We start from the raw sequence: 13,447 nt of genomic DNA, 5'->3' as shown, positions 1-13,447 counted from the left end.
CCTTATCTCATGCCCCACACAAAAATCAATTCAAAATGGGTTGAAGACTTAAGCATAAGACCTGAGACTATAAAGCTCCTAGAAGAAAACATAGGGAAAAGCTTCATGACATTGGCCTTGGTAATCATTTCATGGATATGATCCGAAAAGCACAGGCAACAGGAACAAAAACAAACAAGGGGGACTACATCAAACTCAAAACTTCTGCATAGCAAAGGAAACAATCAACAGGGTGAAAAGACAACCTATGGAATGGGGAAAATATTTACAAACCATATATCTGATAAGGAGTTAATCTCTAGAAAATATAAGGAACTCCTACAATTCAAGAGTAAAAAAACCAAAACAAACAAACCCCCCCAAAAACCATCTTAATAACTCAATTTTATTTGTTTATTTATTTATTTAGATTGTATTTATTTATTTGAGAGAGAGAGAACAAGCACGGAGAGGGGCAGAGGGAGAGGGAGAAGCAGACTCCTCACTGAACAGGGAGCCTGACGCAGGGCTCGATCCCAGGACCTTGGGATCATGACCCGAGCCGAAGGCAGACGCTTAACCGACTGAGCCACCCAGGTGCCCCAATAACTCAATTTTAAAATAAGCTAAAGATTGAATAGACATTTCTCCAAAGAAGAAATACCAATAGCCAACAGATACATGAAAAAATGCTTAACATCACTAATCATCACAGAACTGCAAATCAAAACCACAGTGAGCTATTACTTCACACCTGTCAGGATGGCTATTATAAAAAAACCCAAAAAACCCAACAAGTGTTAACGAGGTTGTAGAGAAATTAGAACCTTTGCACACTGTTGGTAGGAATGCAAAACGGCACAAGTGTTATTAAAAACAGTATGGAGGGACACACGTGTGGCTCAGACTCTTGACTTCAGCTCAAGTCATAATCCCAGGGTCCTGGGATTGAGCCCTATGTCAGGCTCCATGCTCAGCGGGGAGTCTGCTTGAGATTCTCTGCCTCTGACCCTCCTCCTGCTTGGGCTCTCTCGCTCTCTCTCAAATAAACAAATAAATTTTTTTTTAAAAAAGGAGAACAGTATGGAGCTTTCTTGAAAATTTAAAAATAGAATTATCTATTATCCAGCAATCTCACTTCTAAATATTCATCTAAAAATACTGAACTGGGATCTTGAAGAGTTACTTACTCTCATGTTCACTGCAGCATTATTAACAATAGCCAAAATGTGGAAACAACCTAAATATTCATTGACAGGTGGATAGATAAAGAAAAAACCTGTGGTATAGACATATGATGTGATATTATTCGGCTTTAAAGAAAGGAAATCCTGCAATATGCAACTAAATGGATGAACCTTGAGGACACGATGCTAACTGAAATAAGCCAGTCACAGAAAGACAAATACTGGATGATTCCACTTATGTGAGGTATCTGAAATAGTCAAATTCATAAAATCAAAGAGTGGAATGATGGTTGCCAGGAGATGAGGAAGGAGGAAATAGAAAGCTATCAACTGACATAAAGTTCAGTTAAGCAAGATGAATGAGTTTTAGAGATCTGTGGTACAACCCTACCTACAGTCAACACCACTGTATTGCACACTTAAAAATTCGTTAAGAGGGCGCCTGGGTGGCTCAGTCGTTAAGCGTCTGCCTTCGGCTTAGGTCATGATTCCAGGGTCCTGGGATCCAGTCCCACATCGGGCTCCCTGCTCCGCGGGAAGCCTGCTTCTCCCTCTCCCACTCCCCCTGCTTGTGTTCCTGCTCTCACTATGTCTCTCTCTGTCAAATAAATAAATAAAATCTTTAAAAAAATTTAAAAAAAATACTTAAAAAAAATTCGTTAAGAGGGTAGATCTCATGTTCAGTTTATTGCAATAAAATAAAAAAATTTCAAAACTCAGGAAATTAACATTGGTTCAGTACTGTCAACATTACTATATATTTTTAAATAATAAATATATTTTTTTTAAGATTTAGTTATTTATTTGAGAGAGAGTGTGTGCAAGTGGGGGGGGAGGGGCAGAGGGAGAAGGAGAGAGAGAATCTCAAGCAGACTCCCCACTGAGTGCGGAGCTGAGGCAGTTTCATATATCACAACTGTGAGGTCACAACGTGAGCCAAAACCAAGTCAGACGCATAACCAACTGCACCGTCCAGGCGCCTCTCTAATTCTTTTTATTTTTAATTAAAATAAATGTTTTATGGGGTGCCTGGGTGGCTCAGTCGTTGAGCGTCTGCCTTCAGCTCAGGTCATGATCCCAGGGTCCTGGGATCGAGCCCCGCATCGGGATCCCTGCTCAGCGGGGAGCCTGCTTCTCCCTCTCCCACTCCCCCTGCTTGTGTTCCCTCTCTCGCTGTGTCTCTTTCTGTCAAATAAATAAAATCTTTAAAAATTTTAAATTAAATTAAAAAATGTTTTATTCTCTTTTAGAGGGGGGAGGGGCAGATGGAGAGGGAGAATGTTAAGCAGGCCCCATGGGGCTCAATCTCACGATCCTGAGATGATGACCTGAGCTGAAATCAAGCGACCGATGCTCAACCGCTCAACTGACTGAGCCACCCAGGTGCCCCTCTAATTCTTTTTCTAATTAGGTTTGTAGTTTCTTTATAATCCTCATCCAGTGAGAATCGTTGTCAAAACATTAATTTATTTAAAATAACAACGATAAATCCATACATGTTAGAACAGTTAATATATTTAATGAAAAACACTTATATTTTCAAAAACAAAAATCAATATAAAGGGATATTGTTTTACATTTTTGCGAGTCTCTTTAATACCTGACTTAATGGGAGATAACTGAATTCTCATACCTGCTTCTTTACTCAGTTTGTTGTGATGTGTTTTTTTATTTGCCTTGTATTCAGTGGTGTTAGGGTACGAGAATTTATTCAGCCATTAATCAGTTGATGAACATTCAGTTTGTTTCCAGTTTTGTGGGTTTGGTTTGGTTTGGTTTGCTACCGTAAATAATCCGTATGTGTTCCTACTTCTGTCTCTGTGGGATTGATTCTCTGGAATGGGATGGTTGAGATTAAGTGAAGGTGTAGATATAATGCTTGTGGATGATTCTGTATTGTTTCCACATGTAAGGATAGTTTTTCCTCACATTCACACCAACTGAGGGTGTTCAAATTCCTTGTATTTTGCCATCTAAAGTGACATCTTGATTTTACTCAGATATGCACTTTTCAAACTCCTGGTTGATTTGAGCATTTGTTTCATATTTAGCTTTTTGGATTTGCTTTTCTATGAATTCTCTATTCTCATTCTTTGCCCATTTTCTATTGGCTTGTCTTTTTTTTTTTTTCGTCTTGTAGGAATATAGATCTTGATTTTTTATCAACCATCAGTATTGAAAAATTTACTATCCATGACCCTTAATACACTGATTATGGTTTTGGTACATTTTACCATTCAAAAGGTTTTATTTTTTTTTTAAGTCTTAAGTTTTATTCCATTTCATTTTTTTAAAGTTTTTATTTAAATGCCAGTTAGTTAACATACAGTGTAATATTAGTTTCAGGTGTAGAATTTAGGATTCAACACTTCCATACAACACCTGGGGCTCATCACAAGGGCACTCCTTAATCCCCATCACTTATTTAACCCATCCCCCCAACCCCTCCCCCCTGGTAACCATCAGTTTGTTGTCTATAGTTAAGAGTCTGTTTCTTGGGGCGCTCAGTCGTTAAGCATCTGCCTTCGGCTCAGGTCGTGATCCCAGGGTCCTGGGATCGAGCCCCGCATGGAGCCCCGCATCGGGCTGCCTGCTCAGTGGGAAGCCTGCTTCTCCCTCTCCCACTCCCCCTGCTTGTGTTCCCTCTCTCGCTGTGTCTCTGTCGAATAAATAAATAAAATCTAAAAAAAAAAAAAAAAGCCTGTTTCTTGGCAAAAGTTTTTATATCCATATAGCCACATGATTATCCCTATACCCCGCCCCCGCCAAGAGCTTTTGGGTTTCCTGCTTAAGAAAGTTACCTCCACAGCTCCATAATTGCCTTGATTTTCTTCTAATACTTTCACGACTTTTAAAAAATGTTTAATTCTGGCATGCCTCTTTGTATATGGTATGAGCTAAGATGGGAGTCCAGCTTTATTATATTTTCAGATAGGTCTGTTTGGCCGAGGCGTGTTTGTTAAATAAACTATTCTTTCTCATTTGAATAGGACTATCATAATTGTCATAGTTAAAATTCCCATGCAGACTTGAATCTACTGTGGATTCTTTACTGTGTCCTTTGATCAACTTTTCTATTTTTTTTTTAAAGATTTAATTTATTTATTTGACAGAGAGAGACACAGCGAGAGAGGGAACATAAGCAGGGGGAGTGGGGGAGGGAAAGCAGGCTTCCCGCCGAGCAGGGAGCCCGATGTGGGACTCGATCCCAGGATCCTGGGATCATGACCTGAACCGAAGGCAGACGCTTAACGACTGAGCCACCCAGGCGCCCAACTTTTCTATTCTTATTCCAATATTATACTAATTTGATAACATTAGACTTATAGTATATTCTTTTTTTTTTTAAGATTTTATTTTTTTGCGAGAGAGAGAATGAGAGACAGAGAGCATGAGAGGGAGGAGGGTCAGAGGGAGAAGCAGACTCCCTGCTGAGCAGGGAGCCCGACGTGGGACTCAATCCCGGGACTCCAGGATCATGACCCGAGCTGAAGGCAGTCACTTAACCAACTGAGCCACCCAGGCGCCCGACTTATAGTATATTCTTATGCCATGTGAAAACAAACAAATAAGCAAACACCCTTCATTACTTTTCTAAGAGATTTGATAAATGAATGACAGGAAAGAGAAAGGATCTTACTTGCTCTGTCATCGTAGATTGTAGGAACCATATATGCCTGGACCAGCATGTGTCCACCTTCCTGAGCTTCAGCGGAGGAAACTGTCTCTAAACAGTAAATTGAAGATCATTTAAATAAATGTGGAGAACTAGCTTCTTGCTAGGTGTGAACAGTTAAGGGGGCAGAGAACAGCTGTGGGGCAACCAGCCAACTGTACTAGCCCCACTATAAAATGATGAACTTCAACCCAGTAAACATTAACCTACTTACCTGTTGGACTCAGAGTAAGACAACGATGGGGATTGTTGTCACAGAACAAAAGTATTATAAGTCATTTGCCTTTAAGAATAATATACTGACAAAAATTGGGAAGAATCAAAGACGGAAAGTGGTAAAAGAACATAGATCTCTTAAGTTTTCACAGGTGGAGTAAAATAAAACATTAAAGTAGATCAAACAGGGCGCCTGGGTGGCTCAGTTGGTTAAGCGTCTGCCTTCGGCTCAGGTCATGATCCTGGAGTCCCTGGATCGAGTCCCGCATTGGGCTCCCTGCTTGGCAGGGAGTCTGCTTCTCCCTCTGACCCTCCTCCCACTCATGCTCTCTGTCTCTCATTCTCTCTGTCTCAAATAAATAAATAAAATCTTTAAAAAAATAAAAAATAAAATAAAATAAAGTAGATCAAACAATAGGAGGATGAATATTTGAAGATATAAAAGTAAAACCCAGAAGAACTAAGAAAAACAGCAAAATCAAATAAAATTGGGTATGGAGGGGATAAGAGGAAGTGGAAAGATTCTAATTTTGTCACTGCTCACAGTGAAGAAAGACCACACACACACACACACACACACACACCAATGCAAACAAAACACAGACCATATTGTGAAATATAATTTCAAAAGAAGCAATAAAAACAGCATAACATTAAAATGCTGATAAACTAAGGTCAAGGGGCGCCTGGGTGGCTCAGCCGTTAAGCGTCTGCCTTCGGCTCAGGTCATGATCCCAGGGTCCTGGGATCGGGTCCCACATCGGGCTCCCTGCTGCTTGGGAGCCTGCTTCTCCCTCTGCCTCTCTCTCTCTGTCTCTCATGAATAAATAAATAAAATCTTAAAAAAAAAAAAACTATGGTCAAATATATCTGTCATAAGAATTAATTTAAATGTGCTTATTCTACATATTAAAAAAACCAATTATCACATCAGATCACACAGTAAAACCCAACTATTTTCTGGGAATATAAGAGACATGTTAAAACGAATTGACTCAGGGCGCCTGGGTGGCTCAGATGGTTAAGCGTCTGCCTTCGGCTCAGGTCATGATCCCAGTGTTTTGGGATCAAGTCCCGCATCGGGCTCCCTGCTCGGCGGGGAGCCTGCTTCTCCCTCTGACTCTTCCTCTCTCTCTCTCTCTGACTCGCATGAATAAATAAATAAAACATTTAAAAAACAAACAAAAAAACGAATTGACTCAGAGTTTGCAAATGAAAAGATGGGCCAAGGTGAATGAGACCAACGGAAAGAAAAATCAGGGCTTTAATTTTAATATACAACCAAGTTGAATTCAGGACAAAAAGCCATAAACGGGTTAAAGAGAGATACTTTAAAAGGATAAAAAAATGTATTACACAAGAATAATCTAAGAGCCACAATATTCTACATATCATATAATATCGCATCACAATTTAAACAGCAAAAACCACAGAACATGAGGAGAAATACACAAATACTGACCTATACTAAGAGATTTTAATTCACCTCTCTCGGCCAGGGTAGAGTCAATGCATAAAAATAGGTAAAATTTTAGAGCTGTCCTGTCTAATGTGGTAGCCAGTAGCCACATTCGGCTATGTACATTTAAAATAATTAAGTGAGGGGCACCCGACAGGCTCAGTCAGGAGAGCATGAAACTCTTGATTTCGGGGTTGTAAGTTTAAGCCCCATGTTGGGTGTAGGGATTACTTAAAAATAAAAAAAAAATTTAATTAATTTTAGAGCGAAGTAAAATTGAATATTCAGTGAGTCACAACTAGCCGTATTTCAAGTGTTGGATAGCCACATAGAGGATCTATTTCATATAATTAATGAGTCACTGTATCCATCACAAAATGGTAAAAATCACACATACACGCAGCAAAAATGGAAGAAAAACATTCTCTGACAGTAGGCCAAAGAGAAAAGTCAAAATCGCTATTACAGAATATCTAGAAAAGAATTATATCAAATCCAACAGAGTACAGCCATCCCAACTGCTAAAGAAACTTAAGAGTCATTAATGATAATGGTGAAATTCTAAAGTCTTCCCATTTATGCCAGGAACAAAGGCAGTCTCACTATTAACACAATCATAATTGCTTCTGAAGTGCTAGGAAAGGCAGCTAGACAGGAAATTGAAATAAACAGTGTAAACATGAGAAATGAAAAGACAAGATGGTTATCTTTTGCCAACGATATGATCCTTTACCTAGAAAACCCAAGAGAATTTACAGAGAAACAGAACTCATTATCAAGTTCTTTGACTTGGCAAGATACAAGATAAATATACTAATCAAGATCTTATGAAGAATCAACAAGTAAAATTAGGTCTATATCTCACACCATACACAATGTCATTCCAGCTGGATTTAATATGATTTTAAGGTAATTTATGTATGAACAAAAAGTATTTTCCCATTATAATTTTATTTATTTATTTATTTATTTTTATTTATTTATTTGACAGAGAGAGACACAGCGAGAGAGGGAACACAAGCAGGGGGAGTGGGAGAGGGAGAAGCAGGCTTCCTGCCGAGCAGGGAGCCCAATGCGGGGCTCAATCCCAGGACCCTGGGATCATGACCCAAGCCGAAGGCAGACGCTTAACCGACTGAGCCACCCAGGCGCCCCTTTCCCATTATAGTTTTTGATTGGTTGTTTTTTAATGTAAGGAAGTTACTGATTTTTATAAATTAATTGTACAACCTGATCCAAGTGGGGACAATTTTGCTCTCCCACCTGGGGATATCTGGCAAGGTCTGGAGACATTTGTTTGTCCTGAGTGGGGGGAGAGGTATGCCACTGGCATCTAGTGAGTGGAAGACAGAGATCAGCTAAGCATGCCGCAGGGTGTCTTCTCTCTCCCCACAACAAGGGATTATCCAGTTCCAAATATAAATAATGCTGAAATTGAAAAACTGTGGTGTAACTTGACACCTTGATTGAGTTATCATATTGGTTCTAAGAGTTCCTCCAGTTAATTTTGGATTTCCCAGGTACACAACCACACTAATTGCAAGAAATAAAGATATATCCTTTCCAGTTCTTATACCTGTTGTTTGGTTCTGTTCTGTAACTACATTTGGCAGGCACCGTCAGATCCATGTTTGCACTGAGCAGCTGAACTCTGTCTCCCTGTTTGGGAATTGTGAGGTCCCACTTCCTACCATTAAGGACCTAAAGGCCAGATAGTTGCTTTCCCTGAAACCTAGTGGTCAGCATGCAGGTGTTTAACTGAACTCACACTGAGACTTTATAAAGACATTAAGAATGGGTCAGAGCTCATTTGGATGGCATTGGCACTGAACCAGTCTGTCCCTAGGCAAACTTGGTGACCATTCTCCTTTCATTGTTTCCTTGGGTTCTGACCCATTTTAACTTGCTACTTTAGCTTTCTCATCCAAACTATCAGCTGCCCCATGTCCTATGAATGAATTCCTTTTGTTTTCTTTTTAGTTAACCCAAATTGGTTTCCTTTGCAACCAAGAACCCAACTATTAGAATGTTAAATAATAATTTTTTTATAAATTTTATTTATTTGACAGAGAGAGAGAGAGATAGCAAGAGAGGGAACACAAGCAGGGGGAGTGGGAGAGGGAGAAGCAGGCTTCCCGCAGAGCAAGGAGCCCGATGCGGGGCTCGATCCCAGGATCCTGGGATCATGACCTGAGCCGAAGGCAGACGCTTAACCGACTGAGCCACCCAGGCGCCCCCCCCCTTTTTAAAAGATTTTATTTATTTATTTGGCAGAGATACAGCGAGAGAGGGAACACAAGCAGGGGGAGTGGGAGAGGGAGAAGCAGGGTTCCTGTGGAGCAGGGAGCCCGATGCGGGGCTCGATCCCAGGACCCTGGGATCACGACCTGAGCCAAAGGCAGACGCCCAACGACTGAGCCACCTAGGCACCCCTAGAATGTTAAATAATAATTGTGATAGCAGGTGCCACTCTCTTTTTCTCGACTTAGTTGGAAATAGCCTTTTGTCTGCACACATTCATTAATTCATTTACAAAATAAATATTGAAATCCATGTGTTCAGTCCTTTACCTCCAGTTCCAATCCAATACCACATGGGTCATTCTAGTTTCTGCTTTCCTGTATGTGTAAATCCCTTCTCTGAAAATGAGAAATCTGTTTCCCATTATTCAAAACATATTTACTTATTTCATCCAGACCCCCTGAGCGTATCTAGCTCTTCCTCTCAGCCACCATTCCTCCCCAGTGTGGTTGCCCTCCTTATCCCTCTTGGCTCTGCTTTCCCTGCTGGGATGTTCCCACCTACTCTACCTAGGACTCCCTCATCATCCTGCTGAGTCATTTCAGAGAGCAAACACATGTAAATGCCCTCCTCATCTTGCTCAGGTTCTGACATTCCTCTATGACATTCTTGAGTAGACCCCCTCCTCACTGTATTTGAGACACTCCATTCCCGGCCACCTCTCTGTACAGGTATCCGTCTAGCTCTGTCATACCCGAGCCCTACTGCTCAGGAGGGAAAGAGAAAAGAAGAGAAGGGAAGGAGAGGAGAAAAAAGGAGAAGATGAATTCTGCATATATTTTGAACGCAGAGCTGAGGATATTTCCGATGGGATGTAGGGTGAATGAGAAGGAGGGGAGACAGGGATGACTCTGAGGTCTTTGGCCTGTGCACCTGCAAAGTAGAGTTACCTTCTTCTGAGATGGGGAAGACTGTGGGAAGAGCAGGCATGGAGCAGAAATCTAGAGTAAGTCTTGGGCGTGGGTGAGTTTAAGGTGCATATTAGATACCCAAGCAGGCAATTAAATTGATGAATCTGGAGCTTTGGGGAGAGGACCAGAAGGAGGATACACATTTGGGAGTTATCAATATTTGATAGTGTTTAAAGACTTCAGACTGGAAGAAATTGCTTTGGGAATGAGTAAAGATGGCAGAGAGAAGGGGAGCCTGGGTGGCTCAGTTGGTTAAGCGACTGCCTTTGGCTCAGGTCATGAGCCTGGAGTCCCAGGATCGAGTCCCACATCGGGCTCCTGGCTCAGCGGGGAGCCTGCTTCTCCCTCTGACCCTCCCCGCTCTCATGTGCTCTCTCTCTCTCAAATAAATAAAAATCTTTAAAAAAAAAAAAAAAGAGGGCAGAGAGAAGTGGTCCAAGTGATGTGATTTTATGTGGTATCTGGGAGTGAATGGTCAAGAAAGAATTCTCGAGACATTTTGGTACAAAAAAGGTGGTTTTATTAAAGCACAGGGACAGGACCCGAGGGCAGATAGAGCTGCACCAAGGTTGTGAGGAGTGACTGATTATATACTTTTTTTTAAGATTTTATTTTTATTTTATTTTTAGAGAGAGAGAGAAAGAGAGCACGGGGCAGAGGGAGAGAGAATCTCAAGCAGGCTCCGCACCCAGTGCGGGGCCTTATGCAGGGCTCGATTTCACAACCTTGAGATCATGACCTGAGCTGAAATCCAGAGTCAGATGCCCAACCAACTGAGCCACCCAGGTGCCCCTGATTATATACTTTTAAGTTGGAAGAGGCAGAGATAAAGCAAGTTTCCAAAAGGATTTTTATATGTTAAAGACTTACAGGATCCTGGAGGCCTAGCTATTGTCAAGCCAAGGTGGTTTTTTGTCTCTAGCAAAGTATTAACATTAAGACAGTTGGGAGTTCCTGGAGGAATGTCATACTCTGCCTGCCTCAAGTGTTTGTCAATGGGCTGCAAGTTATTTTTTTTTTAACATTTTATTTATTTATTTTAGAGAGAGAGAGAGAGTGAGCATGAGTGGGAGGGGCAGAGAGAGAGAGAATCTCAAGCAGACTCCATGCTGAGCATGGAGCCCGACACAGGGCTCCATCCCAAGACCCTGAGATCATGACCTGAGCAGAAGGCAAACACTTAACTGACTGAGCCACCCAGGTGCCCATCTACATTGCCTTTGCCTTTGTTCTCCTCACCTACAGGAGTAAGCCTTGGGATAGGCCAATGCAGTGTTTTGTAAGAAAGCAATTAACTTGGGACACCTGGGTGGCTCAGATGGTTAAGCATCTGCCTTCAGCTCAGGTCACGATCCCAGGGTCCTGGGGTCGAGCCCCGCATCGGGCTCCCTGCTAGGCAGGGAGTCTGCTTCTCCCTCTGCCGCTGCCTCTCTCTCTCTCTCTCTCTGACTCTCATGAATAAATAAATAAAACAAACAAAAAAAGAAAGCAATTAACTTGTTTTTCTTTTTATGTGACCTGACAGATAGGTAGGTAAATAGAATTCTAAAGATTTTTTTTTAAGTTTGCTTGTTATTTTTAGTAATCTCTACACCCAATGTGGGGCTTGAACTCATGACCCTGAGATTAAGTCATGTGATCTTCCTTCTGAGCCAGCCAAGCCCCCCAAGTAGATTTCTAAATTCAGGAAATAGGGTTCCTGGTGGCTCAGTTGGTTGAGCGACTGCCTTCGGCTCAGGTCATGATCCTGGAGTCCCTGGATCGAGTCCCGCATCGGGCTCCCTGCTCTGCAGGGAGTCTGCTTCTCCCTCCCACTCCTCCTGCTTGTGTTCCCTCTCTCAGTGTGTCTTTCTCTGTCAAATAAATAAATAAATAAAATCTTAAAAAAAAAATAAATTCAGGAAATAATCTCATATAAGAGGATTTTTGTTGGGAAATGTACCTGAATTTTAGGAGATCCCTTTGGCCATGGTGTGTACATATATATATATTTTAAATGTACTGGAGGTTTCCACACTAGTTATCTATTTGGAATTTTTCCATCAATATTCATTAGGGAGATTTGTCTGTAGTTTTCCCTTTTTGTCTTACCATATTAGATTTATAGTGTTGGCTCTATACATACAATTGGGAAGTTTTAATTTTTATCTTTAGTTTACATCGAGTCAGAATCGCCTATCTGTTGATAGTTTAAAATAATTTAGTATGGGGCACCTGGCTCGCTCAGTTGGAAGAGTGAGCGACTCTTGATCTTGGGGTCGTGGGTTCGAGCCCCATGTTGGGTGTAGAGATTACTTAAAAATAAAATCTTTAAAAATAAAATAAAATAAATTAATCTGATTCTGTCAGTTTATTTTATAGTTACCAATCTATTTAACAAGTTCATCTCTTCCTAAGAAGAGTTTTTGCAACTTATGTTTCTGAAAAATCATTCATTTATCCCAACTTTTTTAGTTATTAGCAAGGAGTTGAATGAAGAATTCTCTAAGTAAAGTGGTTCTTCCAGAACTGTCACTTCCCCTTTCATTATTTTCACCTTTTGGTTCTTTCCTCGGCACCCTGTGTGATTTTCCTGAGCTTAGAATCTATGCCACTAGTTTTTACTTTCTGTGTGCCAAGTATTGTACTTCTGCTTCTAAGTCCCATTTTAATTTTTCATTGTCATTGTTTTCCGTTTAATAATTTCCCCTAGATTTACTAGCTCCATTTGTATTGTTTTCTTATCATTGCTTATATAAGTTTTCTTTAATTTCCTTATAAGTGGGAAGCTGCTATAGCCTACGATTTTTTTTTTGCTTCATGCAGTTAATAAATTAAAATACTCTTCAAAAAAAATTTTTTTAAAGTAATTTCTACACCCAACGAGAGGCTCAAACTCACAACTCCAAGATCAAGAGTCGCATGCTCCACCGACTGAGCCAGCTGGCCACCTCTCTATAATTTTTTCATGCTCTTTTCTTTTTCTCCTTTATTATTTGTCAAAATTGTGTTGGAAGAGAGAGCTGGAGCATTATTAGGCATCTAACTTGGGAATCCTGTCCGCTCCGTGATTTACGGGCCAAGCGTGCTGAGCGCACTTTGTCCAGCAGGGGGCGCACTTGGACTTTGATTGCCTCCCTGCCTCCGGTTGAACAGGATCCATTCCCCGGTTGAGAAATGAAGTCAAGAGTAAACCTCTGGCTAGAGGAATTTTTTGCTTGATGGGAGAGTGCATCTCTTTTCCCAGCAGATGCAAAATCAAACCCCTACAACAGAAAGGCAGGTATGGAAAATGAGCTAGGAGACGTGGGGTAAAGGACAATAATGGGGCAAGTGTACTGAAAAACGGTACATGGCTTTGGCCTGAATTCTGGAGAGACCACAGCACTTGCTGGGAGAATGCCCCACAATAAAGCCGCACAGATCCTGCTCAGCCCAACCTGGTTTCTGCCATATGGGCATGCCAGATCATCAACATTTTCAAGAGACGGTGGACATTCCGATTATTGTGAGAGATCTCCAAATGTTAAACTGTGACCAATGAGGTAAAACTGTTTTAGAAACCTGTGTGTAGGGGCGCCTGGGTGGCTCAGTCGTTGGGCGTCTGCCTTGGGCTCAGGTCATGATCTCAGGGTCCTGGGATCAAGCCCCACATCAGGCTCCCTGCTCTGCAGAAAGCCTGCTTCTCCCTCTCCCCCTCCCCCTGCTTGTGTTCCCTCTCTCGCTGTGTCTCTCTGTC

Source organism: Mirounga leonina, unplaced genomic scaffold, assembly GCF_011800145.1.
Source record: "Mirounga leonina isolate KUSES-001 unplaced genomic scaffold, KU_Mleo_1.0 Mir_376, whole genome shotgun sequence".
NCBI classification, from domain to species: Eukaryota; Metazoa; Chordata; class Mammalia; order Carnivora; family Phocidae; genus Mirounga; species Mirounga leonina.
Note: the sequence above shows the minus strand (reverse complement) of the source record.